The sequence below is a fragment of the Rhynchophorus ferrugineus genome, unplaced genomic scaffold (genome assembly GCF_030347505.1).
Source record: "Rhynchophorus ferrugineus isolate W39M unplaced genomic scaffold, kcgeb_rfMv2 rfM17, whole genome shotgun sequence".
NCBI classification, from domain to species: domain Eukaryota; kingdom Metazoa; phylum Arthropoda; class Insecta; order Coleoptera; family Curculionidae; genus Rhynchophorus; species Rhynchophorus ferrugineus.
The window spans coordinates 1,030,889-1,039,896 of record NW_027472596.1 but is presented as its reverse complement, the minus strand read 5'-3'; positions in this window follow the sequence as shown (position 1 = coordinate 1,039,896).

Here is a 9,008-nt window from a genome sequence, read left to right as displayed (position 1 = left end):
AATGGACCTGGAGGAAACAGAGCGAACTCGCGAAGTCATAAGCGCGGTCATGAGCGAGGAATGGCCGAGTACGGAGACTGGCGAGGCAGAAATAACCGAAGGAGAAATCGAATCGGTTATAGAGAACATGAGAAACCGAAAGGCAGAAGGGGAAGACCGCATACCAAACGAGCTCCTGAAGAATGTCTAGATCTCGAAAAAACACAAGTTCCTGACGCTGTACAGGAATTGTTACAACGCGGGATACTTTCCTAAGATATGGAAAACGGCTAAACTGTGCTGGTTAAACAAAAGTGACGGAGGCGAACGACCCTTCAGCCTTCTACCAACGCTAGGAAAAGTACTAGACAAAATACTTAATCAGAGACTACTGGCAATGGCGGAGGAGATGGAGCTACATGACTCAAGGCAGTACGGCTTCAGAAAAAACAGGTCAACCGTACAAGCCGTGAGTGATCTACTGAAATGGATCAACACCGAAAAAGAACAAGGGAAACACGTTCTAATGGTAACGCTGGACCTCCGAAACGCTTTCAACTGAGCAACCTAGGTAGAGATATTGGAAGAACTGCGAAGAAGCAGAATTAATAAGAAAATGGCAAGATCAATAGCCAGCTTCTTGACGGGAAGGAAAATCATCAGCAACCAGGTGGCAATGGAAATTGACAAGGGATGTCCGCAAGGGTCAAGCTTAGGGCCAACGGTATGGCTGCTGGGCATGAACAGCTGATTCCGCAAAGTCTCTGAATCAGAAGTAGGGGACTGCGGAATGAGAATTCAGGCATTCGCGGACGACCAGGTGATTGCTCTCAGCAATAAATACATCAGAAACAGGCTGGACCTTGCCTGGAACAACTGTTGGGAAAATTGCCAAAAATGGGCCTACGGGGCAGGAGCAGAATACAACAAAGAAAAGACTGAGGCTTGCTGTTTCTCGAATAAGAAAAACAGCAGACCACCGACGGTCAAACTTGGCGAAGAAATCACCCAGGTCAAAGATACAATAAAGTATCTGGGTGTGACAATTGACAGGAAACAGCAGTATATACAACACATACAGCTGTTGAGGAAAAAAAACAGAAAAGGTGATGTGCCGGCTCTGGGGAATACTGCGCAGAAGAAGCGACCCTAGGGCACCAGAGGTCATGCGTCAAATATACGACAGGGTTATAAAACCCGCTGTATTATACGGCTCAGAAATATGGGGATACAGGGCCTCGATGGGAAGGGCTAACACAGCGCTAGCAGCAGCACAAAGAACTGCACTGTTAGCAATCACAGGCGCCCATCGAATCACATCGAATGATGCTCTGCAAACGAAGGAATAGGACTGGAAAACCACGGATGGATCAGCACCAGAATCATCAATAGAATCAAGGAAGGAGAAGTAAAAAGAAGACGGCGAATGCATTGGGAGCAATCCATTAAAGGAAGAACCCTCTACAAATACTGCCAACAAGTGGGGAGAGGAAATATAGGACTGAGCAGGAAGGCTGTGCAATTGATGACGGGACACGGAAATATGCAAGCCTACCTGCACAGATTTAAATTAAAGGAGATCGATGGACTCTGCGAGTATCGCATAGGTCCAGAAGACACGACGCATATATTGGAGACATGCGAAATTGGGAAAAGGGTAGAGGCCCGAAACAGGCATCGGACAGCCGACGGGAACTACCAGTTAAGGAACGCAGAGGGAATAGTAAACAAGGAAACCGTCACAGAGATCAACGCGTGGTCCGACACGGTAATCGATTATGAGGAAAATTATAGCCAGGAGGCTGGCGTGCAAGAAAGCGGCCAGTTAGAGATCAGTGAGGAAATATGACAGAGAATTACCGAATGAAGTGCGCAATATCGTCGCGACGTGGCAGAAAAGGCGCTCGGAGACCAGTACATGAACCGTTCCCGAGACTTACGTAGGAAAGACCAGCTCAGAGCATTTACAAGCACCAGAGCCATAGACAAATGGTCTACAATTCAGTAGGCTGATAGGTCTGTAGTCATGTGGATGGAAAGTATTGCAGCCCCAGAATGGCCTTGATGATATTACTTAGTTCGGCGAGCTGCTTTTTATTCCGAATGTTGCTGATCATTTGCGTGAGTATTTTAGGGGTGACTAGATGGTTTAAAAGATAACTTGGAGGCACTTGAGAACGAACGGAGTTGGAATTCCTAACGATTCTCAGCAGCGTTTATATTTGTAGCAGGAGGGAGGCGTTCCATTTGGGCCTCATAGGTATTAGCGAGGAGCTCGGCCGTTTCGTGGTCAGTGACTGCAAAAGTTCCTGTCTCCGCTGACTTTAGGGGGGGTATGACGTTTTGCGCATTCGCCACGGGGCTTTTAGAGAGTCGCCAGAAAGTTGCGGGGCCAGACAGCCTTTGGTCCGCTAGAAATGAGTTCCATTTCTCGGATCGCCAGGCTTTAATGGATTCCTTCACTTCTCGTTTTACTCTGTTGGCCTCCCTTTTGTCTGCCGAGTTGAGGGTGGCACGAGCTCTACGATAGAGACGATTTTTGAGTCGGATCTGCGACTTGATGCCTTCAGGAACTGGCTCACTTTGAGTGTTTGAAAATGATTGAACTTCGAATGATGAATTCTGATAGGCGGACTGGATGTCTCGAGTTAGCTTCGACACGGCACGCTCGAGTTGGTCAGGTCGATCAATCTTCGGGATTGGACCAGATTCCAAGAGAATTTGCTGATATCTCTTTCAGTCGGTTTTCTTTCTGATTCGATAGTTAATATAATCGGACGATGGTCCGAATGTAACTCGTCGGGAACTTGTACATCAGAAGGACGATTGATGTTCCGGAGAATGAAAAAATCCAGAATGCGTGGAGTGCCCCGTTGTCCAATAGCGGGCTGATGGGTAGGCTCATCCGGCAGGGCGAGACCAAGCCCTAAGTTTGCATTCAGTGCTGCGATATCGTTGCCTGCTCGATTTGCGCGCTCGCAATCGAACATGGGATGGTGAGCGTTGAAGTCTCCAGCGATTATGTTTGAAGTTGGGCCGTCGAAGAACGTTTTGAAGGCAAACGAGTCATGCGTGGAGTATTTCCTGTACAGAGAGGTGATCACGATTGGACGATCCTGAGTTTCCACCTGGATAGAGGTGGACCCGATATTTAGTGACGATACAATTGAAGTCAGAAGGTTGTGTTTAATTCCCTTTTTGATTAGGATAGCAGTTCCGCCACCGCGAGTTGGGATACGGTCATTCTTGTAAACCGTGTACTTTAGAAGGGAAAAACGATGAGAATGTTTTAGGGGAGTATCCTGGATAAGTGCTATATCGACGCCTGAAGACGAAAGAACGAGGTTCAGCTCCACTTTTTTATCGCGTAAGCTGTTGGCGTTCCACGACATGATTTAAGCACTTTGGAAGCAGCCATTTTGACGAGTAAACAACTGCTGAAGGTTAGACGGGAAAGGGGGGTTGCTGCTTAGACGGCTATATTAGGAAATAATTGTTGGGATTGAAAGAACTGCAGGATGCATCTGATCATCTGCTGCAGTGTGAAGGTAGTTGGAAGACCCGCTGGCAGTGCATAAGGTTGCATTCGGGCAGGGGCTGGGATATTGGCGGGAGCCGCCCGGTTGGAGGAGGCCAGCTTTTGAGCTAACCTCCTTCCTTCCTGGTTGCTCCACTCAGAATTTGTGTTGCCGGAGGCTGGTCTGGATTGGATTGGTCTAAGATTCCTGGGAGCAGGTCGACAGCTACAGCCTGTGTAATTAGCTGTGTGTGGGTCTCGCGTACCTTGGTGCACGAACGGGTTTCATGGTGTCCGGCGCATTTGACACACCGGGGAGGCACTCTATAACGAGAGCTGGAATGGCCAAACAACTTGGAGTTGTAGCACTGCACAGGCTGGCCGTACGCTTGCTGGAGTTCGACTTTCACGATTGACAGGCCTATTTTGGTGAGATTAATGATATTCCTTTCTTCGTTAGGAACAACGACCTGGATTATGGGAAGGTCTTCGCCTGATTTAAGTTTCCACCTTTGAAGAGATTTTGGGTGGAAACCTTGCGAAATAAGGTGTTCTTTGGCTTCGTCAACTGTTACAATCGTTGGGATGTTGCGGATGATGACTCGTATTGCCCTTTCACAAAGAGGACAGAAACAGTGAAATGCATATTTCCGGTCTTCAAGAAGCTTGGTCAGTTTGCGGAAGCCGTTCGAAGTTGGTACAAATAAGCGAGTTCCGTCCTTTCGGCTTAAAGTTGCAGTAATCTCTATAGGATTATCTTTCGCAATTCGAAGGATTCCTGAGTATTTCTTCGTGGCACGAAGACGATGGGTGGGATTTTTTCCTTTTTACGAGCGGTGGTTGGATTTGGGTTCGCCGAAAGAGTTGACATAGGTAGTGAGGGTGGAGATTGTGAGAGTGTTCTCGAAGTGTTTGGAAGCGGTAGCTTGAGGAAAAGTGTTTAGTGAGTTAATAGCCTGGCTACTTACCTGAGTAGGCTGGGTCGTCTTGACGGCCGCTGGTTTGGGCGTTGGCTGGGTAGCTGTCTTAGTTAGCGGCTTGGTGGACGCTGATCTGACGGCATTTCTGAAGGTTGATGGTTGCGAGTTGGCCTTGGCTCTCTGCTGCATGAGTTGGGTAGACGGCTTGGCAGCTGGCTTGGTTGCAGCTGCATGTCTAACCTTATCGACGTCCTTCGACAGCTGACTTGGTTGTGGCGGGGTGATGGGGCCCCTTTTCCTCTTTCCCACCACGGTGAATCCATCATCCAGATCATGATTTTCAACCGTTGGGATGTGAGTTCATTTGGTGTCTCAGGAGGTTGATGTACTGACTGCGCCGTGGTGGGTTTAGTAAGGGCGTCTTGTAGCAACATCCGCATTGCGAAGAGCCCATCGCCTTGCTTTGTTAACTATATTCGAAGTTGAGTAAACCCAATTTTGAACTCTGCATTTTAATTTTTTAGATACTCGATGAGTTCAGAACCCATCATCTGGGCAACGTCGGGGATATCATCGGCACATTTCTCTGTTGCTGGACGGCAACTTCCTGGAGGCGATGATGACTCTGGCGTGCGGGACGCCATTGCCCAGCTTGTAAAACGCTTTCCGGCGTTTACAAACGTTTATGATGTACGGGCGAAGGTGCAGATGGAAGCTGTTTACGAGTCGATCGTTTGGCAATCAATTGGGGGTAATTCTCGGAGGAGTAGGTAGGCTCGGAGGACCGGACACGACCGTTCTCTTCGGAAGCTAGCACTGAACTTGAAATCGACTATAGACTGTTCACTAATTGACTACTTTTTGCTATCGACCATTTCAGACGCTATTTTTGGTTCGACTGTTTTTACTAGTAACTGTTTTCAGTCGCTATTTTCGGTCCGACTGATTTTATTACGATTTACTATCAACTGTCATCATTCGACTGATTTTTAACGTTCTCGCCTTTCGTCCTAGTCGCGACCTTGAAATTAATGCGCCGTATTTATGCTTATACATATTTATATGTAATATATGTCGTTTTTTTTGTAGTTTGTTTGTGAATATCTATATATTGTAAATTAACATAGCAGCCTTTTGGAACGCTAGATTTCGAAAGCAAAAAAAGTAAATAATTAAATGATAAATAGTAAGATACTTTTGACTGGCATAATAGGTAATACTTTGAACTGGTACAATAGGTAATACTTTTTTGATAAACTTTCATGATTTTTGTCCAAGCCTCTTGTTTGCCGAAACCTTTTTCCCGAAATCTTGAAAACTAAAATTAGATTCCATAGGTTTCAGAAATTGCATTGATCCAAAAGATTAGAAGAATTTTTTACAGTAGCAGTTGCTAAATTTGTTTCAAAAATATTAATCGTAAAGAGGTTAATAAAGTATATTAAATATTTGTAATAAATATATTTTCGATAGGAAAATTCTACTTTAATTTTCAACAATTTATTTTGTTGGCTATTAAGAAGAACACCACAGTTTTTATTTGTTATCAAATGGACTTTCTTAATAGAATCTGTTCCACTTTTTAAACCCTTTGAAAAAATGACCACCGAGTTATTTGGTGAAAGATATCCCAACGATATTTTTAATTATACGGTTAATAAGACTGCAATATTCCATCAAATCCAAGATTGTAACAAGTGAATGGAGAAAAAATGACAAAATTGTTTATTAGATGTCATAAATAAAAGACTGCCAAATTTAGAAATGAAAACGATATGGGGGAAATCTGCATTTTTAGATGCTAGATTTAAAAAAAGCAGGATTAGTTATTGCAAATAATGCTGAGGGGATACAAAAAGTTATCACAAATCTATCTTCCATTCTAACTTCACAAAATACAAATATAGTTCCACAACTTGAAATTCAACACAAAATTACTGACCAAGGATATATTGAGATCTGGAAATATTTTGGTGAATTCATACACCGCCTTATTATTTCCATTAGGTTTTAAATCAATATAGAACATAGGCAGGAGGTTTTATAATCGTGCGATGTTATATATTGTGAACATTTACGAGCTCGTGGCTTTTTTCAACTAGGGCTACCATCATGGTGTTAAAGTCCGTCCCGTGATGTAATCCTTTTAACACGAATCGTCTCTCGGATTTTGGCCTGAATGTATGGTATTAGGTGTTTCTTTTATGTAATTCTTTTGCTAGAATTTTAAAGTGCTTCGCTTCGAACAATTGTATTTTTATTGTTGTTAAGTATATGACTTGTCTCGATACAAGAGCCAGTATAGAAATGAGAAAGAAAACTTAGTAGAGGGCGCTATGACTTGTATCGAGAGGGTATAAGTTACCAGGGATCAAAATAAAGTTTCTCTTTTGTTCCAAGGCCATGAGTGGTGCATTAATTCCGTACCGTCCCGAATCATAAGTGATTCGTAAAAATTGTTAAAAAAGGTTATGGGCCCAAAATTCTCGGTGTAAATGAGAAGTAGTAGGGTGATAACGGAGAATGTAGATGAGTTGAAGTTATTAGTTCGGTATAGTATATATATAATTATATATACACGAAAGAAATTGGAAGTAACAAGATGGCTGTATGCAACAGACGGAAATTAATTTCGGGACACTAGAGCACTCAAAGACCAATGACCATCAGAAGGAACACCAGGAAACTAAAAATGTGATCTTCAGCTATCAGTAAGAAAGACGAAAACATTGTAATCAATGTAGTAAATAGTAATGGAGTAATTAAGAGTTTAGAAAATCAATCACGTTTATAATATTCAAGGATCAATGAACCACTAGTAAATTAGTAACATGGGATCCAACAGAATTATCAGTAGGTTAGAAGGAAACATTGTAATCAATATAGTAATTAGTAATGAAGTAATCAACAGTTTAGAAAATCAACCTCGTGTATAATTTATAACGATCAGGGAAACACTAGTAAACGAGTAACATGGGGTCCAACATATTTATCGGTAGGATAAAGAAACATTGAAATTAATGAAGCAATTAGTAATGGGGTAAAGTTTAGAAAATCAACCATGTAATTGCAGGAAGAATGAAAATCTATTGAACCCAATGAAGAATTTTCAATTTCTAAGGATGGAGAACAAAGTCACTTAGCAGAGTTTAGTTTGAAAATACCAGAATTTTGATATAAATATCAATTCAATTGGCGAAGAAGATAGATAAACCTTGTTCTATGTGCGTAGAAGCTAAAGCAACCAGGAGCCCTTTAAACTGCAAGGAGTCGAGAAGAAGTGCAATCGAAAAGTTAATTCATTGGGATATTTATAGGCTAATAAACTCAATATATGAAGATGGAGGAAGATATTTATAATAGGAAGGAAGGAAAATACTAGAAGATTTGTCTCATTTTAACAGCGTAAAAATCCTGAAGACAAAAAATGAAACTGAAGAGAATTTGAAACAATATATTAGTTAATTAGAGAGACAGCATGGAGTAAAGCTATTTTGTAGAAAAAAGGGGATTCATTTAGAATATAGCAATAGCCCATTCACCGCAAAGTAATGGAAAAGCGGAAAGATTAAATAGGACATTATTAAATAATTAAATGTAGTTCTGTATATGAACCAAGATACCAACAATTAAATCAAGCATTGTTCGGGTAAACTATATTTGGAGAGATAAGGTAATGACTATTGTCTAGTCATGGAAGGTAGTAATTATTCAGTAGTACTCAATGCTGAAGCATTAATAAAATGACGAAGAGCATATAGTGGATTTAATGGACAGTCTCTATAAAGTTAAACAATTTATTGGAATGAAAAAAGCAGCGATAGAAGAGATTAAGATCCATCAAAAACACATAATGCTGCTTAAGGAATTCTACGTAGAAGGTTGTTACACCTATTAAAATTAATATTAGCACCAGCAAAAGTGGGGAAATAGTTTACAGATATAATTTAACGGATATAAGTGTTGTTAGTTATAAGATCGCATCTAAGCAGATCAATTTGGTACGCCAATGGAAGTCAACTTCCGTATGGATAATAGTGAAGAAATAATTAAAGATATACATTTTAGAAAGTATATAGAGAGACCAATATAAGGTAAGCATAGAAAATTTCAAAGAACAATCTGTGAGTAAATGGATGCTGACAGTTTTGCAACAGGAAGAAGAAAACAAAAATGTGAGTGATGATGAAAAAAAAAGCATTCAGGAGTAGATAGCAGACGGTGATGACGAGCCTGATGAAAATGAACCTGTGTTGTCTAAATTGGAACCAATTCTAGAAGAAAGGAAATTAGACGACCATGATATGTATCTCCTATTGTCTGTTTATTTCAAAAATGGAGCTAGTGGTGACTAATTAGTTATGATACCTCAGTAATACCAGAAGACCATGGGCTAATATAAGGCAGAAGTCGACTGGAAGGAACAAGTTAAGCAGACTGCAGTGGTGACCATTTAGTTATGATAACTCAGTGAAACCAGAAGGCCATGGACTAATGTAAGGCGGAAGTGGACTTGAAGGAGAAAGTTATGAAGACTGGTATGGTAATCGACTAGGAAATTTTAATGGATTCATGCTATTTGATAAAAACAA